The sequence below is a fragment of the Panthera leo genome, chromosome B4 (assembly GCF_018350215.1).
Source record: "Panthera leo isolate Ple1 chromosome B4, P.leo_Ple1_pat1.1, whole genome shotgun sequence".
Lineage (NCBI taxonomy): Eukaryota > Metazoa > Chordata > Mammalia > Carnivora > Felidae > Panthera > Panthera leo.
Window position 1 is genome coordinate 43,529,654 of NC_056685.1, and position 8,942 is coordinate 43,538,595.

An 8,942-nucleotide genomic window follows, 5' to 3' on the forward strand; every position below is an offset into this window, starting at 1 on the left:
CATAATTATCCTGTATACAACTGAAAATGTACTAACCCCTTTCTCAGAAAAAGAAGTAAAGAGCTTGAGTAAAGTTTACTCTTTTTTTTTTTAATGTTTCTTTTAATTTTTATTATGTTTGAAGGAGAGAGAAAGACAGAGCATGAGCCGGGGAGGAGCAGAGAGAGAGGGAGACACAGAATTCGAAGTAGGCTCCAGGCTCTAAGCTGTCAGCACAGAGCCTGATGCAGGGCTCAAACCCACAAACTATGAGATCATGACCTGAGCTGAAGTCGGATGCTTAACCGACGGAGCCACTCAGGCGCCCTGTAAAGTTTACTCTTCTAATTGATACATCATAACTTAAATATCATGGTGTGAAATTAATGGTACTTAAATACTATAATATAAAGTCAATACATCTTATGTTACATGATAAATAAGAGAAGAAAGAAAATATATTTTTAAGGTATTTAAGATATTTAAGGTATCTTAAAGTATTTAAGATATATTTAAGATATTTTTAAAGGTATTTCTATCTATTATCTATCTATCTATCTATCTATCTATCCATCTATCTATCTATCCATCTATCATCTATCTGTCTATAAATGCATTTACACAAAATAAAGTATGACAATCACAAACTTCATTTCTGTAAATGGTCATCTGGCCATAACTGGTGTTTCCTTCTATCCTTCTACTACCCATTTTGTATTCCCTTCTCATTTAGCAAGCACCTCAGCTGGTCATAAATTCTTTGCCTGGTGGAATAATTCAAGCCTTCATTCCTGAAGGGTCAGGACCATTAATAGGCCTACCTGGATTAGGTTATTATAGTTTTTCTTTGACCTTTCTCACAGGGCATGATTAATACTAAAGGATCTCCTATATTCCAAATATAATTTCCTTTACTTCCATTGTGGAGTAATAACACAATTTCCTCCTGGTAGTCAGGATCAACCCTTCAAGCCAGTTCAGTAACTTTCTTCCCTATTGATTCAGAGACATGAGAAGTCCAAGGTGGCAGTCTTAAATTTCAAGTCAATGAAATCTAAGTTTCAAGTCAATGAAATCAGGAGATTTCAGGAGATCTCCTGATGGAATCATTCCTCCCTCTGGAACTAACACCTCGAGGCCAGCAGAGCATAATGTCATGGGAACCAGAAACAAAAATTTTGCTAATGGATTGCGAGGTATAAGAGTGAGTGGTGCCACTCTGATTTCTACATCTTGATTCGTCAACCCATGATTACTGGTTATAGGAGAAACAACCCCTTATACTGAATGATGATTCAGAGCATATCTAGCCTTCTGGAGAACTTTGTCCCAGCCCTGCAAGGTATTGTCCCTTACTAGTACTGTAACTAAATTTTCAAACGGTCACCCACCATTCTATCAAGCCAGCCACTTCAGGATGGTGGGGAACATGGTAAGACCAGTGAACTTCCTAAACATGGGCTCACTGCTGCACTTCTTTGGCTCTGAGATAAGTTCCTTGATCAGGAGTCATACCATGATGGTGGATAAGGCATTCTGTGGGTCTATGGATGGTGGTTTTGGCAGAAGCACTGCATACAGGAAGGTAAGTCTGAGACCAGACTGTGTATTCCAGTAGGAACAAAATACTGCCTCTTCCGTGGTGGAAGTGGTCAAATATAACCAGTCAGCTGATCACATGGGGAATGGTGTTCTTTTGGGATTCAGTGTTGGTTTTTGCTGTCAGCAGATTGGGCATGCCCAGTGGTCGTGGCCAGGTTGGCCTCAGTGAGGGGAAGTTCATGTTCTAAGCCCATGCGTTGCCTCCAAATTTGCTAGCATGACACTTTACTCATGAGACTATTAGAAAATGACAGGAAATGCTAAGGAAAGAAGCCCACTGATACCCACAGAACAGGTCTTTCTACCTACCTGATTATTAAACACCTTTTCTGCTGAGGTCACCCTTTGGTGAACATTCATTTCAGATGCATTTCAAATACCTCCACATTTTTTTTTTTGCCCGTTTAGAAATATCTATCTTCACACCTCTTCCCCAAATTGCTTTATCACCGGTTTTCTAATTATGTTCCTTGCCTGCCCCTGATTATCCAGTTAAACCACTGGATGCGGCCCATGTTTTGGCATACAATTGCACATCCGGTCATTTCTCCTGAACAAAACGAGTCACCAGATGCACTGCTTCACATTCTGCCCCCTTGGGCGATTTCCCTTTACTGCTGTCTTTGAGGGTAAAAAAAAGGCTGTAGGGTGACATCTGTCCACTCTCAAGTGCCCTCCTGCATTTCATGAAGAACCATCTGTAAACCAGGCCCACGTCTTCTTTTGCTCTGTCAACCGACGTCAAGGAACTCCCCCCAGCAGGTCGTAGGCACCGGGTGGGAGAAATAATTAAACATAACAGAATTGGGGACCATGAGCCCTGGGGCTCCTTCTTCACGTAACTTATTTGTGCTTTTGGGGTTTGCTCAGCTCCAATCCAGTAAATACCACTTCCACCTGATGATAGAGTGCGGTCGTCCTTGCCCAAGTTTATGGGTTGGTGGCCCAGTATGCCAAGCGCTGTTTCTCAAAAGGAGAATTACTATGTGCTGAGGATGGCAGTGGTTTTCTCTAAAAATACTAAGGGTCTGTGCTGTGAGTCACCTATACGGGCCTGCCAAACACTCCCAATAGCAACCCCATCTGCCACTGCCACTTTAAGTGCCAGAGGATCTGCTGAACCATAAGGCCCAAGCGAGAAAGTGGACTGTTGCAGAGCCTTCCATTGTCCCCCGCCCTCCCCCACCCAAAACTACAGTAAATAGGGTAGAGTAACAATCCAAATGAAGAATATGTTGCCTCCAAAATCCAAAGAGGTTGGCTAGGAGCTGTGCGTCTCTCTAGATTTCGAGAAAAGTCACGTGGGACTACTTATCTTTCTCCTTATGAGAGATGTCTCAACACGTTCCACATCACTGGAACTCTAGGAATTTTAGCCTGGATTTCAGTCAAATTTATTTCCCACCCTCTGGCATGCAAATGTCTCACCATTAAGTCGAGAGTTGCTGCTATTTCTTGCTCACTGGGTCCATTTAACACAGTAGCATCAGTGTAATGGACCAGTGTGATATCCTGTGGAAGGTAAAGGTGATTAAAATCTCGGCAGACTGATACATGATATAATAGATACAACGCTGAGCTAGGCCAGGAAAGATGCCTTGCTGGCATTGCCAGCTGAAAACAAACTGCTTTTGATGGGTCTGTGGACAAATATGGAGAAAAAGACATTTGATTGCTCAAGCGATGGACCCCTATCTGGTGCGTCAGTTGCAGGAGCCCTAGTGGTTGAGATTAGCGTGAACCATTGTCATTCTCCAAGGTCCGTCTATCTTCAGCACAGACCAAATAGGGTAGTTGAATGGGGATGTAGTGAGAATCATCACCCCTACATCTTTAAGTCCTTGGTGACGGCACTAATCTCTGCACCCCCTTGTCTTTGTCCTTTATTATTTTCCAAGGTAAAGGCAGTACTAGTGGCTTCCCGTTTGGCATTTCTCACCACAGTAACACCCATTACGCAAATCATGGAACCAATGTGCCAGCAGTTGAGTGTATCTATTTCAGTAATGCTTTCCGGAGCTGGAGAAACAGCCACAGCCAAGGGTTCCGGGATCCACTGGGCCCACTGCGAGATGAACCTGAGCTAAAATTTCATGGATCGCCTGACCTCTGTAGGCTCCTGCTCTGACTGGTGGGCCACAATTACACGTTAGGTGGCCTGAAATTAACGTCAGTTTAGAGGCAGAGTCCATTACTCTCTGAAAGTTCAGACTTTTTTACTGTCCCCCCATTTATAGTTACCCTGGCAAAAGACCATAAGTCTTTTTGGAGAAGGTTGGGAGAAGAACTTAACACTGTCAATTTTGGGTGGTGGGGATTTTGGTACTGGGGTTCTTTCTCAAGTGAACCTGACCTCCTCTTTATTCAAGGGGTCTGGGTCTGTACACTGGCTCACGTCTGGGAATTGATTGAAAGACTGTGACTCTGTTTTTATGATTGAGGTTGGGATTGTGTTCACTTGACCTAGAGCTTTTCTAACTATATAGAACAAACAGGAATTTAATAAATTTCCTATATATTTCATTTCTAGGAAAACCATAATCAACTAGATACCATCATAGGTCTATTAGGGTCAGACTATTCTGGCTGCTGTCTGGACTCTGCTGTCCATTGCAGTAACCACACCCACCTTGCCTTTTGTGATTGCTGCCACGGGGCCCCTGTCACTCAGGGATCAAAGTAGTCCCATTGCATTTATATTTCTCAGTTCAGTGATATCACTTCTCACTGTGAAGTCTTGCCTACAGAAAAGATCAATTACAGAGCTCTTCAAGAGTGCTGGAGCTTACTTCGCCAATTTCATTTGGTGAAGTTTTTCACAGATTGGTGAGAGATATTTTTCCGGACCTTCCCAGGGTAGGTGAATAGGTCTTAAAAGGGCAAGGCAAGCTGACATTCCAATCTCTCTAGTACTTTGGATTCCTTCTTGTACATTAATACAAGGCAGGTCCATCGTTTCCAATGCTCACCTTTCGGTCCATGTTTCAGCCAACCAACCAACCTGTTAGAGTCTTTTCTAACTCCTCAAGCTGAAGCATTTAACGTATGATTTCTGCCTAATGAGCCCATGTCAGTGAATTTGGCCTGATCTAACTTTCTGTTTCTTCCACCGTTATCCCATATCCTTAGTTTCCACACATGTTCCCTAGATTTCTGCTTGTGTAAATCAGAAAACACAAGTAGTTCTTTTGGAGTGTAATGCATCTCCTCATGGGCCACACTTTGTACCTCACCTTTAGGAGCTTGTTGGGACTTGAGTCTAGTTATAGGTCTAGAAGCAAAAAACATGGTGGTGGTAGGTTTTGAAGAGAACCAATATTGTCTCGCATGCCAACTTCCTCATAAAAGGCTATTACCACTTCCTCAAGCAATGCAAGTTTAATCCCCTCAGACAGATGTGGAAAAGCCTACACCTTCGTTAGTGGCAAGGCTGATACCATTGTGGGTAGAGAAACCACTTCCATTGGTATTGTAGAGGCCACTCCAGTGGGGGTAGGGAAACTTTTTTAACTGGTAAGGAAACTCATCAGAATTTAGAGGCTCGATGTGAACCATTGTCATTCTCCAAGATCTATCTTCAGCACAGACCAAATAGGTCACCAGATTTACCAAGGTCTTCTCATATGTTCCCATTTCAACTAACAAGATCTCATTCTCTCCCAGTCAATGCCCTCACTTTAGCAGTAGACACTCTGCAAGGCTGGGTCGTCAACTTGTGTTGTCCCTCATCCAGTCCCACCCAATAGATTTTGTATTTGGTTTTCAGTAATTTCAACTCTGCAGCTCCAGAAGCCAAGGATGTTTTTTAAGACACACATAGAAGCTTTCAGGTCATTCATGTGGAGCTTGAGCTGGGAATCTGAATCCCTGAGCTCATCCTTTCCTTTCATCACACTGAGTAACAACATTAGTAGCAGCCAGCCAATCTCATTATATTTGTTAGTTTTCCAAGAATATCTGTATCATATCATCAATGAAAGTATCATATATGCAAACACCTAGCTCCTGGTTTCTTATAAATAGTTGATTAGGAGTATCCATGGAGATACTTTGCATATCTCTATTGCCATGGATTATCAGTACTCTACTCTCTTTACTACTGAAAATAGAGTCATTAGTGTCTCATTCTAATCATGTAAAAGAACCAATCCCAGAAACTCCATTGGCTCATGCAATTATAAAATGTGAAAAGCCCTACAATCTGCAATTGGTGAATTGAAGACCTCTACGGAGGATGACGGTGTATCTCCAGTCCCGATCTGAAGGCCCAGGAACCAGGAGAGCTGTTGATGTAAGTTCTAGCTCAAGGGGAGGAGAAGACTGATATCACAGCGCAAAGACAAACTGGATATGGAGAGAGAAAATTCCTAACTTCCTCAGCCTTTTCAAACTATTTAATCCTTGAACAGATTTGATCAGGCTCATCCGTATTGGGGGAGGGCAATCTGCTTTACGCGTTCTACCAATTCAAATGCCAACTTATTGCAAAAATACCCTCACAGACACACCCAGAAAAAAAATTTAACCAAATATCTGGGCGTCCCATGTCCCAGTGAAGATGACACACAAAATTTATAATTATAGGTATTGAGAAACTTAGATCTTAGATCTTATCTTAGAAATAAGATCTGTTTATTCTATAACTCACTAGCCAAAGTTTCTGCAGATGCAATTTTGCAAATTTTAAGCTAATTTTTCTCTTATTGTGGGTGTGTTCACGGAAAATGAGCACGAAGGATCTGGATAATCTCAGACTCCATCAAATGGCCATTGGAAGACAAAGCTGATGCCATGCATGACACAGTCCTGAGATAGCTAACGTCTGCTCCGACTCAGAGAGGTGGTGATGGGAACAAAGAAGGCTTAGATCTAGATCTTAGTTCTGTAATGTAGAATTTGTGTGTGGGTGTATGTAAAATTACTTAAGTTGTCTGAACAACAGTTGATTTGCGTGCAAAATAGAGTCGATGAAATCGTTGTAATATATAAAGGCCTTATTCTTGGGTTTCACCATCCCTTAAATGAGTCATCAAAGCACAGATATCTGATTTCGCAAGGGATAGTTCCATAACTTTTATAAGTGACAACTTTTGATTTGTTGCTAGGAATAGCACTGTCAAAAATTACTTATTTTGGAGGGAAAAGGAAAATAAGACACAGTAAGAAAAGGCAGATATTTGGGACCAAAGGGAAACACTTCTAATTTTATAATATTTGGGAAGAATAGTAGCTAAACATCATGCTAAATAGGTGGAATTTTCATAGGAGAAAAAGAGTTGGAAAAATTGCTAGTGAAAGCGAAACTAGGTTGCAACGTAACAGAACTGTAAAAATATAGCAGTGAATAAAGGCTAAGTTTTGTCTGCATTTTCCAGACTTTCACGAATGTAACGCAAAGTCTGATAGAGAAAAATCTGAAAATGATGGACACAATAATTAATGTGTTTAGTGTTAAATATCTTGAAATGGCTGTGCCTGGATCTGGTCAAGGGCAGCTACTCTTGGAGAGAAGGTGAATCCATGAATAGTATAGATGATGTCCTTATGTGGGGTTGGGGGAAGAAAGCAGGGTCTTGAAATGAAAACACTGCTGAACACTACAGTGCTTATAGTTCACGCCAAGCAATTTGTATTCACTGAAAGAGCTAATAAGAGATGATAGGGAGCTGAATAAGTTTATTAAAGATTTGGCTGGCTGAAGAAAGGAAAACAGATGCTGGGTCCCCGAGGGGACGACACTGAATGCCTGAAGACTCATATGGAGGTCATTGAAATATTGGAGGCCTGGGATGAGGGTACCTTGTACTATGATAAGGCTATTGAGATGGAGAGAAGTAAATAGATTAGAGAAATATTTCAGGAGCAAAATCTGCGGGACTTGGTGCTTACTTGAATTAGGGCTGAAGGATGGAGTAACAACTTTTTTCACAGCTGGTTAGATAGGAAACCCTGAATGAGTACCAGTTTGGGGGAGCGAATCATCATTCAATTTTAGAAATACTTGTTTTGAGCCATCGAGACTAAGAAATCAGTTGGATGTATTATATGTAGCACAAAGGAAGTTTCAGTGGTAAGCTGAAAAATGGGTACTAATTTAGGCCATGGTTATGAATAAGAATTTCTTGAGGAGGAAGTGGAATGAGGAGAGGAAATTATTTAAGATGGTGGGGAATTTAACAGTATATTGTCAATGAAAGAAAGATAAATCTGCCTCAAAAAAGAAGCTGTCAGAGAAGATAAAAAAAATACCAGAAGAATGTAGTATCACAAAATTGAGAAGACTGTTTCAAACAGAAGGGATTTTCTCTTTCAAAAGTTTCATAATTCTGAGTTTCTGATAAGATAAGGGCTGAGGGGCGCCTGCGTGGCTCAGTCCGTTGAGAGTCCAACTCCTGATTTCAGCTCAGGTCATGATCCTAGGGTCGTGGGATAGAGCCCTGCCTTGGGCTCAACACTGAGCATGGAGACTGCTTAAGATTCTCTCTCTCTCTCTCTCTCTCTCTCTCTCTCTCTTTCTCTCTCTCTGCCCCTCTCTCCTTGCTCCCATGCTCAATCTCTGTCTCTCTCTCTTTCTCAAATTAAAAAAAAAAAAAGATAATATACGAGATATATGTAGTGTAATTAGCATCTGGGAAGTCATAGATGATTTAAATGAGTTGATTTTCTTTAAACTGGTGCCAGAAGGTTCGTGTGGGCTGATGCTGGAGGAGGATGAAATTTTCTTTATAATAAGGCCCCTGAAACAAGAGCAACCACATGTCAGGCTCGTATAGGGAAGAGCAGGAGGGGTAAATCGGCAGATCAGATGATCTTCGACAAGACTGGAGGATTCCAAAATATAAACTGCTATGGTCATCTGCTGTAGAACCTAGGAAAAGCCAATGTTGCAGATGAAGCAGGAACACACAATGGACTGCTGGAGAATATCTTGCTCAGAGGAGGCCAGTCTTTAGTTCTAGTCAGGCCTTCAAATGATTGGATGAGTTCCACCTTCCTCATAGAAGGCGATCTGCTTTCCTCAGAGTCTGCTGCTCTAAGTGCGGGTCTCATCCAAAACCACCTTCACAAAAACACTCAGAATGTTCGACCAAATACTTGGCCGCCCCGTAGCCCAGGCACACAGACACATAAAATTGACTACCACACTTACTGAAGGAAAAATCTGTTTGCGAGGAATTTTTCTGGAAATCATTTCTGACGTTATTGTATTCATAGTAATTCCCAACAATCTGAGGCTGATTGATCTATTATTTTCCTGTTTTGCCTCACGCAAGCCCTATTGTCTCCTCTACTTGCTTCTATTAACATTTTATACGCTTCCAAATAGCAAAATGACCATTTAAAAAAAATTTTTATTTAAA